General features: G+C 35.1%; 1 pseudogene across 1 annotated transcript; it reads right to left on the reverse strand.

The window, feature by feature from the left end:
- Positions 1-219: 219 nt before the first annotated feature.
- On the reverse strand, positions 220-4525 carry LOC143620159 (lysine--tRNA ligase, chloroplastic/mitochondrial-like; annotated as a pseudogene). Its single transcript, XR_013151298.1, has 13 exons — positions 4258-4525; positions 3301-3520; positions 3107-3218; positions 2905-3013; positions 2760-2817; positions 2593-2661; positions 2411-2518; positions 2224-2316; positions 2017-2121; positions 944-1150; positions 688-873; positions 456-619; positions 220-382 (listed from the first exon to the last, which is right to left on the reverse strand). The product of XR_013151298.1 is annotated as a lysine--tRNA ligase, chloroplastic/mitochondrial-like (transcript).
- Between the last annotated feature and the right edge of the window lie 4141 nt (positions 4526-8666).

Genomic DNA, 8666 nt, shown 5'->3' on the forward strand with positions numbered 1-8666 from the left:
CCCTCCAATTTACGATCCAAGTTTTTTCATCTTTACTACAAAACCCTTCATCGGCGTTCGATTAGTTGAATTGGAATCTTAATTCATTCCTATATTTTCATTATAAGAATATAAAGTTATGTGTAGCATATTACATTTAAAAAACTACTACAAAATTATGCGTTAAAAAAGATGGTCTCACTCAAATTACATATGCACCCAGTGCTGAGCAATTGAAGATATCAATAAATGTCATCACATATCATTGCTTAAAATTAAAACAAACCTGAAATTTAAGAACTTCAATATATTATTGTTGAATCTTAAGCACAGGGAAGGCAATAACATCTCTGATACTGGCTGAATTTGTCAGAAGCATCACAAGCCTGTCTATCCCAAGTCCCTAAAATCAAAAATTACTCCATTAATAACATTTAACAAAATGTATTAAATTATTAAGTGAGGTAGAAATGTACCATTCCTGATGCCGGTGGCATCCCATATTCCAAAGCTGTTAAAAAATCTTCATCAAGCGTCACTTCATATGACACGTCATCTTCGCCTTTTGTGTCCGAGTCTTTTGAACTTGCAGCTTCTTTCTTTAGATTATGCTGCTCACTTGTTCTTCCAACCGACTTCTCTGTTATAACTTATAAATTGTTAGTTATATAACGAGTAAATAATATCGAAATAGTGATAATATCATACTTGGTCCAAAGGATCAGTTAATTCAGAAAACGCGTTCCCTAACTCACGACCGCAAATAAATAATTCAAATCTCTCGGTTAAACCTGGATGCCTCCGATGGGGTTTAGCCAAAGGGGATACCTCAACAGGATAGTCCAACACAAATGTCGGTTGCACTAGTGTTGGTTCAACTACCATCTCAAAGATCTGAAAACACAAACTATTGTTGTTAGTATTTGGCATAAACTTAATATTAATAAGAATTATTGAAATCGACCTCATTGAGCACGCGACCAACTGAGGAACATGCTTCAATTAAATGTCTTTCTTGACTATTTGGACCCAAATTAAGCTTGACAAAAGTTGCTTCTTTTAGAGCATTAAGATCATTTCCAAATTCATTAATATCAATCCCTGTAGCTTCTTTGACTAAATTGTGCATTGTTTCCCTCTTCCAAGGTCTTTCTAGATTAATTTCTACACCCTGGATGCAAATAAATAATTAACTGAAAGTAGAAATGACACATTAATCGCAAGGTTATGTGCAGTAAATATTAACTGAAAACAGTGGAAAAGAAAACGTGAAAGTAGTTAAGAAAAAAAGTACTTAACGACTTAACATTTAGATCCACATTTTTGAGGTTAACAATATTACATGTATATGATTATTATCACTGCGAGTCTGTGACAATAAATTAAAAATCATTTATTGTTTTGATATATACATACACGTTACAATATTAACGAAATTATATACATATTGTTATTATGATGGCGGTAAAAAACTCTATTTATAAGACACACACACAACAGTAGATTAACAATAAGTCAATAACAATAATACATATAAAGTTAGTGTTATTGTGACAATAAAGTAAATGAACACAGATATTACAAGTTTCATCTCTAATACTTTAAGTTACCACTCCCAAAATGGCAAAAATATTGGATTATTCACTACAAAGTATATAACAAGCTTCTGTGCCTCTAATTTGTTTTATGTAAATTGAGAATTTTTTTAAATCCAGTGAACTAATCAAATTATGAACTAACATTGAGAAATAAATTAAAGCTTAGTGAAATCATTATAATATTCAGTAATCAGTAATTTGAAACTATACTTTCATTGTTCAACAATTATGTGGAAATTTTAAAATATGACAAGGGTACAAATTAAGAAGATTTTAATCAAATATATTATATTAGTACTTCTAAAAATTTGGTATAAAATGTTATGGGCAATAGCGTTACACCAAATTTGTTCTGTTGCATACATCAAAGATGATACCAGTTTCAATAAAAAACGCTCCAATGTTAGATAAATATATATAAAAAAACTTAACACCTTACCTGATAGTCAACAGTAAGCTTCCCATTAACTGCAAGAGCACATTGAGTTGCAATTTCTTCTGCCATGTTCATCATACTTTCATAGTCTGAATACGCTTCATATATCTGGATCATTTTATTTACAAAACCAATAAACCCTGATTAGTGATTACAAGAACACAAAATCTTGCAATATACAATTATAAAGAAAAATGATGCATTTATTACTTCAATTGTCGTGAATTCTGGATTATGACGAGTCGAAATGCCTTCGTTTCTGAATATTCTTCCAATTTCATATACCTTTTCAAATCCCCCAACCTATATTGCAAAACATTTATATAAAAACATAAAATAAAATGCTAACTGTACCAAGTTTATATATTTATTAAAGATATAATATTTAGAATCTCACCAACATTCTCTTCAAATGTAGTTCAGTAGCAATTCTCAAGTAAAGATCCCTACCAAGAGAGTTATGGTGTGTAATAAACGGTCTAGCTTCTGCACCACCAGCCGCTCCCTAATTAATAAAAATAATTTAAAAATCCAGATCCAACTAAACAAAGTTTACACCTTTATGGATGATTACAAAACCTGAAGAACCGGAGTATCAACTTCAATAAATCCCACATTTTCAACAGTCTGGCGTATGACTGATACAATCTACTGAAGTGAAGCAGAAATAAACATACTAATTAAGTAATTATATTATTATATAAGAAATAACGAGATTATAAAAATATGCAATGTTTCAAACCTACATTTGCTCTCTTGCGAAACACGTCAGCTACTTCAGGATTTGCAATCATGTCAACATATCTGAACAAATAAATATTACCGTTTACAATAATACTATAACAGTTGTTGCATACACACATTTCCCATGAAAGATATTAGAAAACTAACCGTTGGCGGTAACGCTTATCCACGTCTGTTAGACCATGAAACTTATCCGGGAGTGGAAGCAAAGACTTTGTGAGAATCAAAAATGAATTCACACATACAGAAAGCTCCCCTGAAAATACATTAAAAATTGCATATATTGTGGTAATTAATACTGAACAATGTTTTATCCTAAAGTAATGTTGGCTAGCATAGAGAATCAAACCTTTCTCGGTTCGTTTAATTGAACCACGTGCACCCAATATGTCACCAATATCAACAAGGCTTTTTAACTGCTCAAATTGATCATTTACAAGCCTTTCTTTCTCACAGTAAAGCTGAAATCATAAGTACACATATAAGTAATTAAATATTAGTAATAGTGACAAAATCATGTTCATTTAGTTATGCAGACAATACCTGAATTGTCCCAGAATCATCCCTCAAAGTCTAAGAAAGCAAGTTTTCCAAAAGCCCTACGCGCCACAATTCTTCCTGATATTGAAACTTGATCATCCTCACCATTTGACTCTTCACCATTTTCCAAATGTTTATAAAGATCTTGCAACTGGTTAGCAGAATGAGTTCGGTCCCATTTGTAAGCATAGGGCTCAAAACCCTTGCTCCTCAACTCTTCTACCTATAAAATTAAAGCATACATTACACAACTTTTCACTATAAAATTTTAAAAACCTTAGATATTATGTATTATTAATCAACTATCTAATCAATAACATCTCCTAGACATGATAACAATAAACCTAGGGCTGTAAGCGAACCGAACGTTCAGCGAACAGTTTGTGAACCGTTCGGTGGGAAGCCGGGAAGTTCGTTTAATAAATGAGCGAACATGAACAGAGATTGTGTCCGTTCATTTGTGTTTGTGAACGTTCGGTATCGTGTCATTTATGTTAGTTTACGTTTGTTTGTTTAACTTCATTTAAAAGATTTGTTTCATATTTTTATTTGTAATAATTAACCCAACATTCAAATTTTATAGTTTTATTGCCTATGTTCAGTTCGTTTCATTAATGATTTGTTTTATAAAGTCTTGCTTTAACAAACAACAAATCTAACCCGTGCTTCTCCGTTGACATTATCAGAATAAAACCACCGAGTAGGGGATTATTATGTTTATATTATTATCTCAAGCAGTCAAGTGCTTAACTTTATATTTAATTAAAGTGATTATGTCTAATGTTTTGGATTAAGAACGTTGCAATTCATCACTAAATAAACCCTAATAATAACATATACTCTCTAATATTCACATGTTCAAATGTTCAATCAAGCAGATTTGACCTAAATTATACAATTCATCAGAAATTGAATTATGAAAGGTTAATATTAATATTAATGAATATTATCGAGGCGAACCTTTTTGAGGCGGATAGCGTGAATAGCGTCTCGGTCGGAAGTTGAGGTTGCGGTTGAATTGGCTGGTTGTCGCCTGCCTCTGCCGCCTTGTTTGGGCACGGCGGCGGTGGTGGAAGAAGAAGAAGAACAGCAGCGGATAAAGGAAGAAGAGAGGTGTGATTTGGAAGTAGGGAGTGGAGGTAAGGAAGCTAAATGGAAGAGGTGTCTTAGAGGCCGTGACGACCAGACCTTCAATGCCTCCATTGTTGTTATCTCGAGTTAACTGATAATAATCTTGCGGGTTCGATCTTAATCTGACCCAAACTTATTATGCTAAAACCTTAATGTACCGGAAATGCTAGTATAATAATTACTAGTATTATTATTATTATTATTATTATTGACCTTAATAATAATAACTAAAAAAAACGCAAAAATAAGGTTTTTTCAATACCTGAGAATATAGGGTATCAAAATACCATGTTTTCGAACACCCGGTTTCATACACTACCCAAATCCTAATGCGTATGGTATGGTTTTTAGATACAATACCAGGACCCGAACCTGATCTAGATATAGTTAATACCTGATTTTCTAATACCCAATTGTACCCGAAATCAGGTACTAGTCAACCCGATTTGTGCACCTCTACACTTACTTACCCGGTAAGAAGAAGCAGGCTCTTATCTTTCTTCCTAATGGGCCGGGCCTTCCCTCTCAATTCAAAATAGTGGTCATGCCTCTCTCTGCTATTGAAAACAGGAAGATGAAACCTACAGCAGTTTCAATGAAGTCCGGCAACAGTGAACTCAAGAGAGAAGTTAGCCATAATAATAATAAGCCCCAATTCCGTCCGGCCACTGACGATACGAAGCTCCTTCTTCAAGATCCGGTACCACTCTCTTTCTTTCTTTCTTTCTCCTTGAATTATTATTCTTATTATGATATAACAATGAATTTGAAGCTTCTGTTGTTGGTTGTGTAGATTCTAAGATCAGATCCAATCGAAACCGAGGAAGCTGTTATCCGATTGCCTCCGGTTAACTTCACTTTTAATTCATGATTTCCTGCCTACTCTTGCAACGTATTCATAATAATTACTAGTATTATTATTATTATTATTATTGACCTTAATGTAATGAACTTGTTAAGAAATGCTGCTGCTGATTTAGGTCATACCAGATAAGGGCAACTTAGTCAATTAGGTTTCTCTTAATGTACCGGAAAATATGGAATTGCAATGTTTATAATCAATGTATTGTGTTTCTATAAGCTCATGCATTTTGCACCTACTTCGCGTTCTATAACGTGTTTTTTGAACACTAACAATGTTTATAAGAAGAGCCTGTAGAAGTGATCTGAAAGTTACAATGGCGTCACTAAAACACTCGTTATTGTGGTTCACGTGATGAGAGTTTGAGTCACATTGTAACACCCGTAAATTTAAGTTTTTCAAAATATGATATATTAATGTTTATATAATAATAATAATAAAATAATGGAACAAACTTATAAAAGATAAAGCAGGAGGTTTAAAATCAATTTAATATATTATCTCATATGTTCATTTGAATTTCCAAAATCTCAGCTAGTCATCTACGCAATTCACTCAACTTTGCCAATTATTTTGGAAAAAACTCCGAAGCCTCCGGACCACTCATTATAAAATCCAAATCCCTTGAACCCTAGGAGAACTCCTCACAACCATATTATCTGCTCACTCTCCCCGCCTATATCTCCGTGTGATCCGGCACTGCTCCTGCTACAAGTGGCCGCCGGAGACTCCATTGCCGACGAACCGTTACGAACCGACAACTTAGCAATCTAGTTTCTTCCTGTTCACGACACTAGGTAAATAAACAAACCATATTCTAAGTCAATTGGTTCATACATCTTAGTTTTAATGTAAATTCTTGCTATACTCAGTTTCAAACTCGGACGACGTACGCCACCACCGCCGCGCATAGTAACTGTTACCGCTGTTTCTGTTTCACCTCTCCGATTCGTTCCTGCTCGTCCATTGAGGTAAGGATCTTCATTCCGCGTTTACAACTCTTGAATATTTAGCTTCGGTACGACTGATTGGTTCCGGCGACTAAGACGAAATCTGAAAACTTAACTTCGAAGAAAACTTATAAAAGCTTGTGTGTTCTTTTGCTCTTGATGCATGATCCACACGTCATTAAATGACAAAGAGTCATGCAAGATATTATTATTATTATTATTATTATTATTATTATTATTATATCTTTGACAGTTTGGCCCATCAAACAATTGAATTTAAGGACTTTGAATTGGTATTTATTTCTTTCATTGAAGTATACTAAATTATATATAAGTGAACTCAATAATTAATAACCCTGAATAAGATTTGTTTATGGTAAAGACTCATGCTTCCGATTGTAAATTCGTTGAGGATAATTAATAACCTTTCCTTCCAGATTATTAAAATAGGTGTACCATATTAAACGCCATGAGTCATTCGTTGCCGGAACAATCACTAAACTTTAAACTGCGTAACACAATTTAAGTAACTTAATTCGGTGTATAATCAAAATGTAGGCTCTCAACTTGTTGAAGTTATCTTAATCATCTTTGCTTTCCTAGGCTAAGGTACGGATTCTGTTTTTCTTCACTCATAGTATTGGTTCTAGTCCATTTTATATTCGATGTCCGTCACTTCGTAGTGCGGATTTTTGTTATCTAGTTCGGTTTATTCGTATGATATGGTTATATTAATTTTATAGCATGCAATAGGTTATATATATTTTGAATTCATTATTGCATGTTCCTGTTTAAATATCTTTTAGTTATACGACTTTAGTTCAGTACTCTGTTACCCGAGCATTTCTGACTTGTCGTTGGGGCGTCAACGACATGGCACTTATCGTGACAGTGCGTAATCAAAGTTCACGGCGTCTCTGAAAGTACTCATGTAGTACCTTGGCCACTTAGAGGCGTATAGATCGATCTTAGCTCCGACTCCTGACTCCTGACTCCTGACATGGCACTTATCGTGACATTGCGTAATCAAAGTTCACGGCGTCTCTGAAAGTACTCATGTAGTACCTTGGCCACTTAGAGGCGTATAGATCGATCTTAGCTCCGACTCCTGACTCCTGACTCCTGACTTCTGTTTGAGATGGAACAATGTGTGCACGCCACCCACACCGTCTCTTTGGTGCATGGACTAGCTAGCTGTGTACCCCTCTGTTTAGGCTCTGGGTGTTTCCGTATTACACGACCTATTTATTTTTAACATCATCGTCGTGTATTTTAGTAATTATATTTTGTGTTTCGCTATATTTCTGGTCCGTTTCGATATGTGTATATGCATTTGGTTAAATTTGAGTATATTCAGATTACGTTCCGATAGTGTATCGGATTATGTTTCGCATCTAATTATAGTTCGGTCTAAAACGTGGTTTTATATCCGCAATAGTTTCAGTTTTACTTCAGTATGTGTTTTGTCTTATGTGTGCCTTTACCTATACTATTGTTCTTTCCGTTACTGGGCAATTTTTGGCTCAGCCGTATTTTCTTGTTTGTGTCTGTCTTATTTGCTATAAGGTAATTCGGGAAATCGGGGAGATCAGTGATGAGAGTAAAATGAAGCTCAAGAATAAGGACTTGATTTAATTTTCTTTAAGCATTAAATAAACTGGACTTAGAATTTCTTTCAGTGTTTTTAACACTTTTGGTTGCTGTGGGATTCTTTTCATTTCTTTTAAATGGTTTTTGTTTGGTCTATGATATCTGTAATAGTAACACGTCAGCCTGCTCCGGGTTGGGGTGTTACAGTTATGGTATCAGAGCCCAGGCTCTTTCTTGTAGAAAACTTACACGAAAATAATTAAAAATGTGAGTTAATGGGTAGACGTCGGGTTAGGATTTTCCTTTTCGTCTTTCGCGTATTCCGTAAATCTTTATCGTTCAATTCATACGTTATCTTACTTTCAGATGCCTCCTAGAAGACGTGTTAACCGCCAAAACGGGAATGATGCTGGAAACGACCCACCTCTTGCGACCCTTGTCGCTAACGCCGTCAATGCGGCTATTGCTGCGGCAGTCCCTAACATCATACAACAGTTGCAGCAGAACAATGCCGGTGGCAACAATGTCGGTGGTAACAACGCCGGTGGCAACAACGCCAGTGGAAACAATGCTGGAGGCAACAATCATCCTGTTGGTATTCATGTCTGGCTTGAGCGTTTTCAAAAGCAAAAGCCAAAATCCTTTAGTACTGCTAGTTCTCCAGTAGAAGCTGAAAACTGGATCGCGCACATCGAGAAACTGTTTGAAGTGCTGGGTGTTGAAGATGTGTTTAAGGTTCGATTAGCTACTTACAAGCTCGAAGATGACGCTCACAGATGGTGGAAGACACTGAAAGCTGCCCGTGGTGGAGACAATTATGCTGCTACACTTCCTTG

Source organism: Bidens hawaiensis, unplaced genomic scaffold (assembly GCF_021521415.1).
Source record: "Bidens hawaiensis isolate Kalapana, Puna unplaced genomic scaffold, B.hawaiensis_p1.1 tig00002553_1, whole genome shotgun sequence".
NCBI classification, from domain to species: Eukaryota; Viridiplantae; Streptophyta; class Magnoliopsida; order Asterales; family Asteraceae; genus Bidens; species Bidens hawaiensis.